A 14,142-nucleotide genomic window follows, 5' to 3' on the forward strand; every position below is an offset into this window, starting at 1 on the left:
GAAGATCACGGGCACCCAGTATGGTTTTCCAGCCTTGACCCTTACGCACAGAGATTCTTCCAGATTCTCTGAATCTTTTGATGATATTATGCACTGTAGATGATGATATGTTCAAACTCTTTGCAATTTTACACTGTCGAACTCCTTTCTGATATTGCTCCACTATTTGTCGGCACAGAATTAGGGGGATTGGTGATCCTCTTCCCATCTTTACTTCTGAGAGCTGCTGCCACTCCAAGATGCTCCTTTTATACCCAGTCATGTTAATGACCTATTGCCAATTGACCTAATGAGTTGCAATTTGGTCCTCCAGCTGTTCCTTTTTTGCACCTTTAACTTTTCCAGCCTCTTATTGCCCCTGTCCCAACTTTTTTGAGATGTGTTGCTGTCATGAAATTTCAAATGAGCCAATATTTGGCATGAAATTTCAAAATGTCTCACTTTCGACATGTGATATGTTGTTTATGTTCTATTGTGAATACAATATCAGTTTTTGAGATTTGTAAATTATTGCATTCCGTTTTTATTTACAATTTGTACTTTGTCCCAACTTTTTTGGAATCTGGGTTGTACATGCATCACAGGCAGACCTACCTTCCTGCCAAAAAGAATACAAATCAGTGAAGAATTGAGAAAGAAGAAGTGATTTTTTTGGAATGTGGAGGACGCCGAACAGACAACAAGCAAAGGGGGGTCCCATATACGATTCGTACATTGGGGGAGTGCCTGTTAGAGAGCGCACTTGTCCTGGGCCATCGGCATAGTGAGGTAGGGTGGCCAGTTCCTTTCCTCGCCGCCTTTAACTTCCCCAGTGTTTCCACCAGGTCCCCATTCACTGCTGGGTGGACAGGGAGCGAGCCCCAGATCCCCGTCGAGCCGAGGCTCGAACCAGGGACCGTTCGCTTAGCGGTCAAGCGCTCTAACCACTTGGCCACCTGTGCTCCGAACAGACAACATGTGATGGTATAAACTCATCACCTGCAGGCCAGACGAGCTAATAATAATAAAGCTGTTCTCCTTTTGCTGTTTTTGTTAATGTAACAAACACCTGGGATGTTACACCTCCATGCCAGCAGAGGACTTCTTCCACACTCACATCATCATGTTACCTTCCTGGATTATAATACACAAGTGCATGGTTCAGACACATCTTTGTGAAGTCTTGCCACCTACTTTTTAGTGTATATAAGTTCAGAGTTTTGTTATTCCTCTGAGTAGTCTTACTCTGAACTCTCCACTGGATCGTTGTGTTTATAACCCTGGTCCTGGTTCTCCTGTCACTTCGCACCTTTAAAGTTTACTTGTTTTTTATTTATTTATGTCTTTATCTTCCTTTCAATACTGCCACTTTTGTAGAGTTTCTATATTGATTCACCTCAATTCTTCTTGTTTTTTTTTTTGTATTATTAATACACATTCACCTGTACAAAATACATCCACATACGGTATATATAAATAAATTATGAAATTTTTATCTTTATATTGTATAGTCGGCTAGACAATATAATTATATTTTTCATAAATATATTTATGAAGAAATATATATTTTTCATTCTACTTTATGTTGTACAGTGTGTTTTTTCGCATGTCTGATAGCTGCTGCTGGAACACAACACTTTCTCCAGGTTGGGATCAAAAAAGTAAGTAAGTAAATAAATAAAACTCTCTCTCTCTCTCTCGTTTTCCTGTGCTCATGACCTTATTTTCTATGATTCAAAACAGCTTTGTTGTTTTGGATGACTGTTTGTGGTTTAACCCTTGTCTGGTTTTGATTCATTATTAAGAAACCTAACGCACGTGGATCTTCAACACTCAGCCAATCCTGTCCGTTACATTTAGTAGTTGATATTTAACAATTACTCACCGAAGGCTCAGTGAATATCGGTAGATAATAACCGAAATTCACTGAGCCTGAGACGGATAGTTGTTTTAGTATAAATACACAGGTGATTATTTTTTTAATTTGTATAAAAAAGGTTATCAGGAACGGCACTAAATATAAATATATAAATATGCACAGGGGCAGCACGGTGGTGTAGTGGTTAGCGCTGTCGCCTCACAGCAAGAAGGTCCGGGTTCGAGCCCAGCGGCTGGCGAGGGCCTTCTGTGCGGAGTTTGCATGTTCTCCCCGTGTCTGTGTGGGTTTCCTCCGGGTGCTCCGGTTTCCCCCACAGTCCAAAGACATGCAGGTTAGGTTAACTGGTGACTCTAAATTGACCGTAGGTGTGAATGTGAGTGTGAATGGTTGTCTGTGTCTATGTGTCAGCCCTGTGATGATCTGGTGACTTGTCCAGGGTGTACTCCACCTTTCGCCCGTAGTCAGCTGGGATAGGCTCCAGCTTGCCTGCGACCCTGTACAGGATAAGCTGGTTATGTAGGCCGGTTAGCTCAGTTAGTTAGAGCGTGGTGCTAATAATGCCAAGGTCACAGGTTAAATCCCTGTACTGGCCAGTACCATGTTGTGTTGTTTTGGGGAAGCCGTGGCCTAAAGATTTGAGAAGCAGCTTTGGGACTAAAAGGTTGCCAGTTTGATTCCCTGGCCCAGCAGAAATGGCTGCTCTGGGTATGTGTGAGCGCGCTCGCTCATGTGTGCATGTATTCACTGCTTCAGATGGGTTAAATGCAGAGGAGGAATTTTGCTGTGCTTGAGTGTACATGTGACAAAAATAAAGGCTTCTTCTTCTTAATTATGATACATGTGAAATAAAAAAAAAGTATTGAATCTAAAACTAGATTGTTGACTCATCAAATAGTTTCTGGCACATTCACTGTAACTTATATTCTTTCGATGTAAAATCATTATTTGCTGCTATAATCCCAATGGTTTGTCAGTTATTAGCCACAGATCACTCCAAAGTGGAGATTGATTCCACATACAAGTGCAGCTATTAGTCGTCAAAAAAATTTGATGTCCAAAATGAAAATAAAAACCCATCCCTCCTTCCCGATATACGAGTTCATTGGCTCAACCAAAGCAGCAAACTGCGATATTATGTGATAATATATTAATAAGCCTAGTTATGGCAGTGATGATTTATCATCCCAACTTTGATGTTACAGTTTGCATCAAAGTTTCATCATTTCCCATTTTGAAAATTTGAATCCCCAAAGCTGTAAGAGATCATCATCACTGTTAGAGAACATTTTGATTTTAAGTTGCACTCACTTAAAAAATGCTTAACCTTGCCCCTACTCCACACTCTGACCAGTTTCGATCAGATCACTCATTAAACCGATTCATTTAAATCCATTATTAAAACTATATTTAAAATAGAAACCAGAAAATTCTGGTGAATACAGTAGAGCTATTTCACAATCAGGGTATACTTTTCAGGTCCACAATGGTTCAAAACTCAGATTTTTGTGTTTCTCTGCTGCCAAAAAAGATCTTTTGATATGGAAATGAACTGCACAGAACTTCAGAGCTACAGGTCGTCTACTGGGCATCATACTGTGGTGAGAAGAGGCATATAGTGTATTTCTAAAACTGACCACCTTTCTTATAGTCCATGAGAGCAAAGCGTATAATGTGAAAAACTTTTGAAATGTATGCAAATTTATGTACAAATTTTCAAACACTATGCAGCGATGTCTGTGTGTACATGGTGGTAACCAGGGGTTAAATTGGGATTGGTTATGTGGGGGGGCTCTGCCTCGTACCCGCCCCTGCCCCCGCTGCCCTGCCCCAATATACTTTTTGGAAAATAACCCTCTAATTTGATAACCATATCATATTGCACAGAGATATACACCTTATCTGTGTGTTGTAGGCCTATGTGTGTCTTGTAGTGCCCCCGTACACATTATGGCAGTTTGAATGTAGATTGGTTGGCCAATGTAACAGATTGTACAGGTTGTTGTACATTGGTTTGAAGGAAATGATTAGTGGGGGGTCTGGGGGTCCTCCCCCAGAAGTTTTTTATTATCATACATGTTATTTGCTGAATTCTGGTACATTTTAATAAGTTGTTAGCTGACTTTACAGAGGTAGGTTGAGCAATATCATGTTAAATCTTGTCACATGCCTACAGGTGAAAAATGTGAAGGAGAAATGTTCAGTGAGAAAATTTGAAGGCTTGCACAATCTTAAACCAAAACAGTTGATTTATTTTGGAGGATAAATGTTAAACATGCCAAAACACTGTCAGTCAAATTGTCAATCAAATATATTCATGCAGTGAATGCAACCAAATACAAACACCACCATAACATTGGAAGCATTTATTATTATTGTTATTATTATGTATTCAATTATTTATTTGGCATGTGGTGCTTTTTGTATTGTCTAGAACATACATAAGATGAGCATATTATAGCAGCAAAATAGAAGCACAATCATTTGAATGCAGCAAAAGTTTTGCTGCATTCAAATGATTGTGCTTCTATTTTAAAAGGGGAGACGGTGTACGGAGAAAATTATAAACAAGTCACAACGCTGAAACACAAGCCCAAAAACCCGCAAACCACGACTTCTGATTTTTTTTTAAAGCGAGCTCACAGAAAAAGAAACCCCAAAGTCGCTTATAAAAAGCGGAATTGGCAACCCACGCAGTGTTCCAGAAACCAGAATCTCTGATCGCAAGTTCTGTTCTAAATAGCTTTGACAGGTCGTCTTGTTATCAGGAAAACTATGATCTATCTCATAAAAGTCATGGGTTTATTGATTAATAAAACGATATTTAATTATTCAGAACTGAAAATCGTGAAAAGGGTTTGTTGCTTTTGATGTGTGCGCGTGATCATATGCCATCCGCTCCGAGCTTATGTGCCGGGGCTCAGCCCCGGACAGCCCCGGCCCAATTTAACCCCTGGTGGTAACTGTAATAACAACTGAAGTGGTGACGATCCTTGTGGTTTTCTGGCGAGGACACTTTCCGATCGACTCACATTTCAACCACATGTGAAGCTCCGCTGCAAAAGTGTCTCACATCTGTTTCAAGTCCTGTAGTTTACTGAGCAACAACAGTGTCTTCTGCTTCAAAAGAGACAAATATTTTCTTAAATCAATGATACCCTCATCATATGGTGAGTGTTTTTCCAAAGAGGACATTTTTGACAGACAAAGGATTCTGTCAGAGGCACTTACAGTGGTGCTTGAAAGTTTGTGAACCCTTTAAAATTTTCTATATTTCTGCATAAATATGACCTAAAACATCATCAGATTTTCACACAAGTCCTAAAAATAGATAAAGAGAACCCAGTTAAACAAATGAGACAAAAATATTATACTTGGTCATTTATTTATTGAGAAAAATGATCCAATATTACATATCTGTCAGTGGCAAAAGTATGTGAACCTCTAGGATTAGCAGTTAATTTGAAGGTGAAATTAGAGTCAGGTGTTTTCAATCAGTGGGATGACAATCAGGTGTGAGTGGGCACCCTGTTTTATTTAAAGAACAGGGATCTATCAAAGTCTGATCTTCACAACACACATTTGTGGAAGTGTATCATGGCATGAACAAAGGAGATTTCTGAGGACCTCAGAAAAAGTGTTGTTGATGTTCATCAGGCTGGAAAAGGTTACAAAGCCATCTCTAAAGAGTTTGGACTCCACCAATCCACAGTCAGACAGATTGTGTACAAATGGAGGAAATTCAAGACCATTATTACCCTCCCCAGGAGTGGTCAACCAACAAAGATCACTCCAAGAGCAAGGCGTGTAATAGTCGGCCAGGTCATAAAGGACCCCAGGGTAACTTCTAAGCAACTGAAGGCCTCTCTCACATTGGTTAATGTTAATGTTCATGAGTCCAGCATCAGGATAAGACCGAACAACAATGGTGTGCATGGCAGGGTTGCAAGGAGAAAGCCACTGCTCTCCAAAAAGAACATTGCTGCTCGTCTGCAGTTTGCTAAAGATCACGTGGACAAGCCAGAAGGCTATTGGAAAAATATTTTGTGGATGGATGAGACCAAAATAGAACTTTTTGGTTTAAATGAGAAGCATCATGTTTGGAGAAAAGAAAACACTGCATTCCAGCATAAGAACCTTATCCCATCTGTGAAACATGGTGGTGGTAGTATCGTGGTTTGGGCCTATTTTGCTGCATCTGGGCCAGGACAGCTTTCCATCATTGATGGAACAATGAATTCTGAATTATACCAGCAAATTCTAAAGGAAAATGTCAGGACATCTGTCCATGAACTGAATCTCAAGAGAAGGTGGGTCATGCAGCAAGACAACGACCCTAAGCACACAAGTCGTTCTACCAAAGAATGGTTAAAGAAGAGTAAAGTTAATGTTTTGGAATGGCCAAGTCAAAGTCCTGACCTTAATCCAATCGAAATGTTGTGGAAGGACCTGAAGCGAGCAGTTCATGTGAGGAAACCCACCAACATCCCAGAGCTGAAGCTGTTCTGTACGGAGGATCGGGCTAAAATTCCTCCAAGCCGGTGTGCAGGACTGATCAACAGTTACCGCAAACATTTAGTTGCAGTTATTGCTGCACAAGGGGGTCACACCAGATACTGAAAGCAAAGGTTCACATACTTTTGCCACTCACAGATATGTAATATGGGATCATTTTCCTCAATAAATAAATGACCAAGTATAATATTTTTGTCTCATTTGTTTAACTGGGTTCTCTTTATCTACTTTTAGGACTTGTGTGAAAATCTGATGATGTTTTAGGTCATATTTATGCAGAAATATAGAAAATTCTAAAGGGTTCACAAACTTTCAAGCACCACTGTAGTTTACAAAAAAAAAAAAAACCTAACTTCCACTTAAATGTCTTTCTATCGTGAATGAAAATACTGTATTCGTCCCAAAGTAAAACCCAGTTAGTGCTAAAAATGCAATTCGAAATTTACCCAGTAAAATCTAAGTGTAATAATTAAAGTGGGATTCAATGAAATGACCACAAGGCCAAAACTGAGCTGTATTTGACTCTTACAAACATATTTAGACGAAGTTATAAGAGACGTTACTGCTGTAGGTAGGGCTGGTGCGTCTCTGAAGAATAAAGTATAAGAAATTCCAGCATATGTGTAGGTATACTGGACATAGTTGGTGTTATTCAAAAAGATAACCATGATTGTGAAACAGCCCGTATACACCCATCGGTCATAAAATTAAAAACACTGACCGGTGAAGTGAAATATATTGAATATTTCATTAAAATGGCAACTGTCAATCAAGGGGTGGGATATATTAGGCAGCAAGAGAACACTCAGTTCTTGAAGTTGATGTGTTGGAAGCAGGAAAAATGGGCAATTGTAAGGATCCGAGTGACTTTGCCAAGGGCCAAATTGTGATGGCGAGATGACGGTCTGAACATCTCCAAAATGGCACATCTTGTGGGGTGTTCCCGGTATGCAGTGGTTAGTACCGACCAAAAGTGGTCCAAGGAAGGAGAACTGGTGAACCGGCGACAGGGTCATGGATGTTGAAGGCTCGTTGATTGCTGGTGTCAGAATTAACTTTTTCAGCAGTTTGTGCTACAGTAGCTCTTCTGTGGGATTGGACCATATACCGTAGGCTAGCCTTCGTGCCCCATGCGAATCAATGAGCCTTCGACACCCATGACCCTGTCACCGGTTCACTGGTTCTCCTTCCTTGGATCACTTTTGGTCGGTACTAACCACTGCATACCGGGAACACCCCACAAGATGTGCCATTTTGGAGATGTTCAGACCCAGTCATCTAACCATCCCAACAATTTGGCCCTTGTCAAAGTCGTTCGGATCTTTACACTCGCCCATTTTTCCTGCTTCCAACACATCAACTTCAAGAACCGACTGTTCTCTTGCTGCCTAATATATCCCACCCCTTGATTGACAGGTGCCATTTTAATGAAATAATCAATATAATTCACTTCACCTGTCAGTGTTTTGAATTTTATGGCTGATCGGTGTATAGGATACAGAATGCTATAGCCATTATATCTGTATTTGTACAGCTTACAGAAGATGTCCTTTTGAATTTTTTTTTTTAAATCAAAAATCTTATTTCTCTTCACATCATATTTCCACTGTTGCTCAAGAAACCCCAGAGCTTTCAAACTATATCCTGACTCACAAGACTTCATTTGAATTTAACTTTGCCTGCAAGTTATGTTCAGACACACACGGGTAGCAATGTACCATGACTTTAATCATCGGAAAGATGCGCTACAGTGCTGAGAGATGGATCAAGAATGCTTATTAGAGGCAAATTCCCGGAGTATTCAGCCACATGTTGGGGCTTCTTTTTGAAATTCATTTGAGTCAGGAAGGATGTAAAAGCTCTCCTAGCACTCGTAATAATGTATTAAACAATAATGATGATCAAACAGGGATAACCAAGAGGGCAAAACTAACCTTTTATGATACAAAATAAGTATCACGGTATTTAATTCGTTCTAAAAATATAGAGAAAAGTGGACAGATGGTACGGTATGTCGGCTTCTCTCTGTTTTCGTTATTTCTACCCAACAAGGAAATACTCTCTAAAATGTTCCCATTGTATGTACTGTATATGTAAAGAATGAAACACAACAGTTGTGCTATTATACGACAATAATCAGTGACAGGATGTTTGCTGGGCGGCACGGTGGTGTAGTGGTTAGCGCTGTCACCTCACAGCAAGAAGGTCCGGGTTCGAGTGCAGCGGCCGGCGAGGGCCTTTCTGTGTGGAGTTTGCATGTTCTCCCCGTGTCCGCATGGGTTTCTTCCGGGTGCTCCGGTTTCCCCCACAGTCCAAAGACATGCAGGTTAGGTTAACTGGTGACTCTAAATTGAGCGTAGGTGTGAATGTGAGTGTGAATGGTTGTCTGTGTCTATGTGTCAGCCCTGTGATGACCTGGCGACTTGTCCAGGGTGTACCCTGCCTTTCGCCCGTAGTCAGCTGGGATAGGCTCCAGCTTGCCTGCAACCCACATAGAGTCAGGGCAGATAAATCCGAAAGGCACCGAAAAGGCGTAGGCTGAAGCCGAAGCTTATTTTGCCTACCCTTTTTAAAGAAAAGAAAAAAATATAATTTCAATACAATTTCAAATTATGGTTTAACAAAGTAAAAGCAATAGATCTTGGGAAAATACATCAACTAAGTGTAAAATTACCATATCTTGCCCTTAATTCTTTAGCCAAGGTTTGGGCTTCCCCTCTCTCTAGAGAAACAAAAACCAGGGTCTTTAAGTCCTTGGTTGAATCTATCCTTCTCTATGGATCTGAGTCATGGTCTCTTATGAAAGCACAAGAGAAGTCTCTGGATGGCACCTACACATGTATGCTTCGCAAAGTTTTTGACATCAGTTGTAACAAACATTGGACAAATGATCGGTTGTATGGCTCCTTACCACGCCTCTCATCATTAATTGCCAAGCGCTGTCTGGCATTGTGTGGCCACGTACTCTTCCATGATCAGTGTTAGGACTAGGACTGTTTTGGCCTCTAGAGGCCGCTGTTATTTCCTTTTCGTGTCATGTTTGTTTTGGCCTCTAGAGGCCACCACTGTTCCTGTGTTTTGTGTTTGTGTTTATTGCCTAATTATCTTCACCTGTGTCCTTAATTAGTTTGTCTATTTATACCCCTGAGTTCAGTCCTCTTGTCACGGAGTCTTTGTGCTGTTATGTTTATCTCCAGTTTCCTTTGTACTGTGTTTTTTGATCTTCTTAGCTTTTGAATTTTTGCACTTTGCTTTTCTTTTGGATTATACTCTTTGTTTTTTTTTTGTCTTTTGTTTTGCCCTGTATATAGTGTATATAGTTTAAATAAACCTTTTGATTCTTTTTCTACTTCCGCCTCACGCCTCTGCATTTGAGTCATCCACCTGGTGGCCTAGTGGGGGTTTGCTGGATTATCACACCAACTAACCAGGTTCGAATCCCAGCAAAACCCTAACAGAAAGACTCCGTCATGACCGACTCAGCAGAGGCTGCTTCAACTGTCTACCCAGCCAACCTTCAGGGAATTATGGCAGCTTTGACATGCTTCGGAGCGACCATGGACGCTCATGGACGTACGCTCACCAGCCAACGTGAGGCCCTCGCTCGCCACGAGGAACTGCTTCAGCAAATTGGGAAAACCCTGGCACAGCTGACATCTCTGCCTGCATCTCCTGCTCCTGATCCAGTTCCTGCTCCTGATCCAGCTCCCACTCCTGCTCCAGTGCCTTCTGCAATGCTGCCTTCTTCACCTCGCGAACCCAGCCTTCCTGCACCACAGAGGTATGACGGCAAGCACAGTGAGTGCCGAGAGTTCCTTACCCAGTGTCAACTCACCTTTGAGCTTCAGCCTACCACCTACACTACGGATCGCCGCAAGATTGCCTTTGTGATCACCTTATTAGCTGGTAAGGCGCGAGCCTGGGCTACTGCTATCTGGCAAAGACAGGGACCTGAGTGCTTTGATTTCCAGCTGTTTTCTGAAGAGATGCTTCGGGTCTTCGATCAGGCAGACATCAGTACCGACGCAGCCCGAAAGCTCATGTCCATCCGGCAAGGAGGAAGCGTCGCAGATTACGCCATCTCGTTCCGAACACTCGCAGCAGTAAGTGGATGGAACGAGACTGCCCTGGTGTCAGCCTTCCACCATGGTCTGTCTGACCCCATCAAGGACGGTCTGGCCTCTATTGGATGCCCAAGTGACCTCGAAACCCTCATCTCACATGCTATTCGTCTGGACAACAGGATGAGAGAACGCCACCAAGCCTTGAGCCCCCCCAGCCTCCCTACCTCTACCTGGAGACCGTCTACCTCCTTCAGTGACTGTCCAGAACCCATGCAAGTGGGTCGTACTCGCCTCTCCGCATCTGAGAGGGAGCGCAGAAGGAGGGACAAGTGCTGCATCTACTGTGGCAAGCCTGGTCACTTCCGAGCATCATGTCCCGAACTCTTGGGAAAAGGACCGCCCCGTCCAGCCGAGGGAGGGTTGTGACGGGGCCTACCCTCTCTCCCGGACTCCCTGGCCAAGGAATCTACATCCCGGTCTCCATCTCCTGGGGTGAGTCTGTCCACTCTTGTCAAGCTTTGATAGACTCAGGGGCGGCTGGGAACTTTATGGATATTCACTTCGCCCAAAGCATCAATATTCCGACTGCACCTCTTGAAGTCCCTCTGTCTGTGTCTGCCCTTGATGGCCAAGCGTTAGGTGATGGAAGAGTCACTCAAGTTACTTCTCCAGTCTTCCTCCAGTCTCAAGGTCACAAGGAAGAAATATCCCTGCACCTGATTCCTTCACCTGAGTTCCCAGTTATTCTAGGCCTTCCTTGGCTTACTCGCCACAACCCTCGCATAGACTGGGTAACAAGCCAGGTTGTGGAATGGGGCCCTGCATGCCATGCCTCTTGTCTGCTCTCTAGCTCTCCTGTGTCTCCTGCCGAGCCCCCTGATCTCACCGAGTTATCTCAAGTTCCCACAGAGTACTGGGATCTCAAGGAGGTATTCAGCAAGAGCAGGGCCGCCGTTCTTCCTCCGCACCGGGCCTACGACTGTGCCATCGACTTGCTCCCTGGGACTACCCCTCCTCGTGGCAGACTGTTTTCACTCTCTCAGCCAGAACGCAAGGCCATGGAGGAATACCTCAAAGATGCCCTGGTCTCTGGGTTTATTCGACCCTCCACTTCACCTGCTGGAGCCGGCTTCTTCTTTGTCGGCAAGAAGGATGGGGGGCTCCGACCATGTATTGATTACAGGGGCCTGAATAAGATCACTGTGCGCAACCGATATCCCCTTCCGCTGATGTCCACAGCTTTCGACCTGCTCCAAGGCGCCACCGTCTTCACCAAGTTGGACCTACGGAACGCATACCACCTCATCCGTATCCGACAGGGAGACGAGTGGAAGACTGCCTTTAACACCCCGTCTGGGCACTACGAATACCAGGTGATGCCCTTCGGACTCACCAACGCACCAGCTGTTTTTCAGGCCCTAATCAACGACGTCTTAAGGGACATGATTAACCTATACGTTTTTGTCTACCTCGACGACATCCTTATCTTTTCCAAGACCGTGCAGGAGCACCGCCACCATGTCCGCCAGGTTCTCCAGAGGCTGCTACAGAACAATCTGTTCGCCAAGGCCCAGAAATGCGAATTTCATGTTCCCGAGGTCTCCTTTCTGGGATTTATTGTACGGACAGGCCAACTCCAAATGGACCCTGCCAAGACCCTGGCCGTCCGGGATTGGCCTACTCCCAAGTCCGTTAAGGAGGTTCAGCGGTTCTTAGGATTCGCTAACTTCTACCGCAAGTTCATCAGGAACTTCAGTTCTGTGGCAGCACCCATGTCAGACCTCACCAAAGGGACAGGTGGATCTTATGGCTGGTCTCCTCAGGCAGAAAAGGCGTTCAAAGACCTCAAGGACCGCTTCTGCACGGCACCCATTCTGGTTCTCCCGGACACCTCCCAACCATTCATCGTGGAGGTGGACGCCTCGGACAGTGGTGTCGGCGCGGTGCTCTCTCAACGTTCGGAAGGAAAGCTGCACCCCTGCGCTTACTTCTCTCACCGCCTGAGTCCTGCTGAGTCCCGGTACGATGTGGGGGATCGAGAACTGCTAGCGGTCAAACTGGCCCTTGAGGAGTGGAGGCACTGGCTGGAGGGAGCACAACATCCATTCCTGGTTTGGACTGACCACAAGAACCTGGAGTACCTCCAGCAAGCCAAGAGACTGAACCCTCGACAGGCTAGGTGGGCCCTGTTTTTCAGTCGGTTTGACTTCACCCTCTCATACCGCCCCGGCTCCAAGAACACCAAACCTGACGCACTGTCCAGACTGTTCTCTGCCACTAACAGGGAGAATGAAGTCGGGCCTATTATCCCTGTGTCCCGGATTGTGGCCCCTGTCCGCTGGGGTATTGAGGAGGCTGTCCGACGAGCCCAACGCCAGGACCCAGGTCCTGGGACGGGGCCACCAGGCCTCTTGTACGTCCCACATCAAGCCCGGGCCAAGGTTCTCCAGTGGGGTCACTCTTCCCCTCTCACCGCCCACCCGGGAGCTCGGAGGACCCTGGACTTCCTGAAAAGACGCTTCTGGTGGCCTAACATGGAGAAGGAAGTAAGGTCATTTGTCCTGTCCTGTGAGGTTTGCACCAGAACCAAGAACCCACGACAGCGTCCCCAGGGTCTCCTGCATCCTCTGACCATTCCCCGGCGTCCCTGGTCCCACGTGGCAGTCGACTTTATCACGGGTCTCCCTGAGTCACAAGGTAACACGGTCATTTTGGTCTTAGTTGACAGATTCTCCAAGGCCTGCCGCTTCATACCACTGTGCAAACTCCCCTCTGCTCTTGAAACTGCGAAACTTTTGTTTAATCATGTCTTCCGAGTCTTTGGTCTTCCACAGGACATCGTCTCAGACCGAGGGCCCCAGTTCTCCTCCCGAGTGTGGCACGGGTTCTGCAAGGTCATCGGAGCCACTGCCAGCCTCTCCTCTGGGTTTCACCCACAGTCCAATGGTCAGACGGAGAGGCTCAACCAGGACCTGGAAACCACCCTGCGAGGCCTGGCTATGGATAACCCGACATCGTGGAGCACCTGGCTGCCATGGGCGGAGTACGCCCACAACACCCTGCAGTCATCGGCCACCAAGCTGTCGCCATTCCAGTGCCAATTCGGGTTCCAGCCACCTCTGTTCCCGGACCAGGAGGAGGACGCGGGGGTGCCCTCGGTCAACCAATATGTGAGACGGTGTCGCAAGACCTGGAGCAAGGTCAGGAAGACCCTCATACAGACCTCCAGAACCAACCAGACTCAGGCCAACCGCCATAGAAGACCTGCACACGCTTTCCGCCCTGGGCAGCGTGTTTGGCTGTCCACTAAGGACCTTCCACTGCGGGTGGAGAACCGCAAGCTTGCTCCTCGCTACATTGGCCCCTTCAAGGTGGTGCGCAGGGTGAACCCTGTCTCCTACCGGCTCCAGTTGCCCCGGACTCTGAGGATCAACCCCACTTTCCATGTTTCCCTGTTACGGCCCGTACTGACGTCTACGTATGCCCCTGCCCCTAGGAACCCCCCACCCCCCCGCATCTTCCAGGGGCAGACTGTGTTCACTGTGAATCGCCTGCTTGACTCCCGCCGGGTCCGCGGCGGGTTGCAATATCTGGTGGACTGGGAGGGCTATGGTCCTGAGGAGCGCTGCTGGGTTCCTGCTCGGGATGTCCTTGATAAAGAACTATGTCGGGACTTCCATTCGGCCCATCCGGATCGCCCTGGGAACG

General features: G+C 45.5%; 1 protein-coding gene and 1 non-coding gene across 5 annotated transcripts in view; one reads left to right on the top strand and one right to left on the bottom strand.

Moving 5' to 3' along the window:
- col16a1 (collagen, type XVI, alpha 1) overlaps nucleotides 1–14,142 on the bottom strand; it is a 268,861-nt gene that overhangs the window by 82,639 nt on the left and 172,080 nt on the right. The window lies entirely within an intron of this gene.
- trnai-aau (transfer RNA isoleucine (anticodon AAU)) lies at nucleotides 2,378–2,451 on the top strand. The gene has a single exon. It is a non-coding gene; the product is annotated as a tRNA-Ile (tRNA).

The sequence above is a fragment of the Neoarius graeffei genome, chromosome 22 (genome assembly GCF_027579695.1).
Source record: "Neoarius graeffei isolate fNeoGra1 chromosome 22, fNeoGra1.pri, whole genome shotgun sequence".
In the NCBI taxonomy this organism is placed as follows: domain Eukaryota; kingdom Metazoa; phylum Chordata; class Actinopteri; order Siluriformes; family Ariidae; genus Neoarius; species Neoarius graeffei.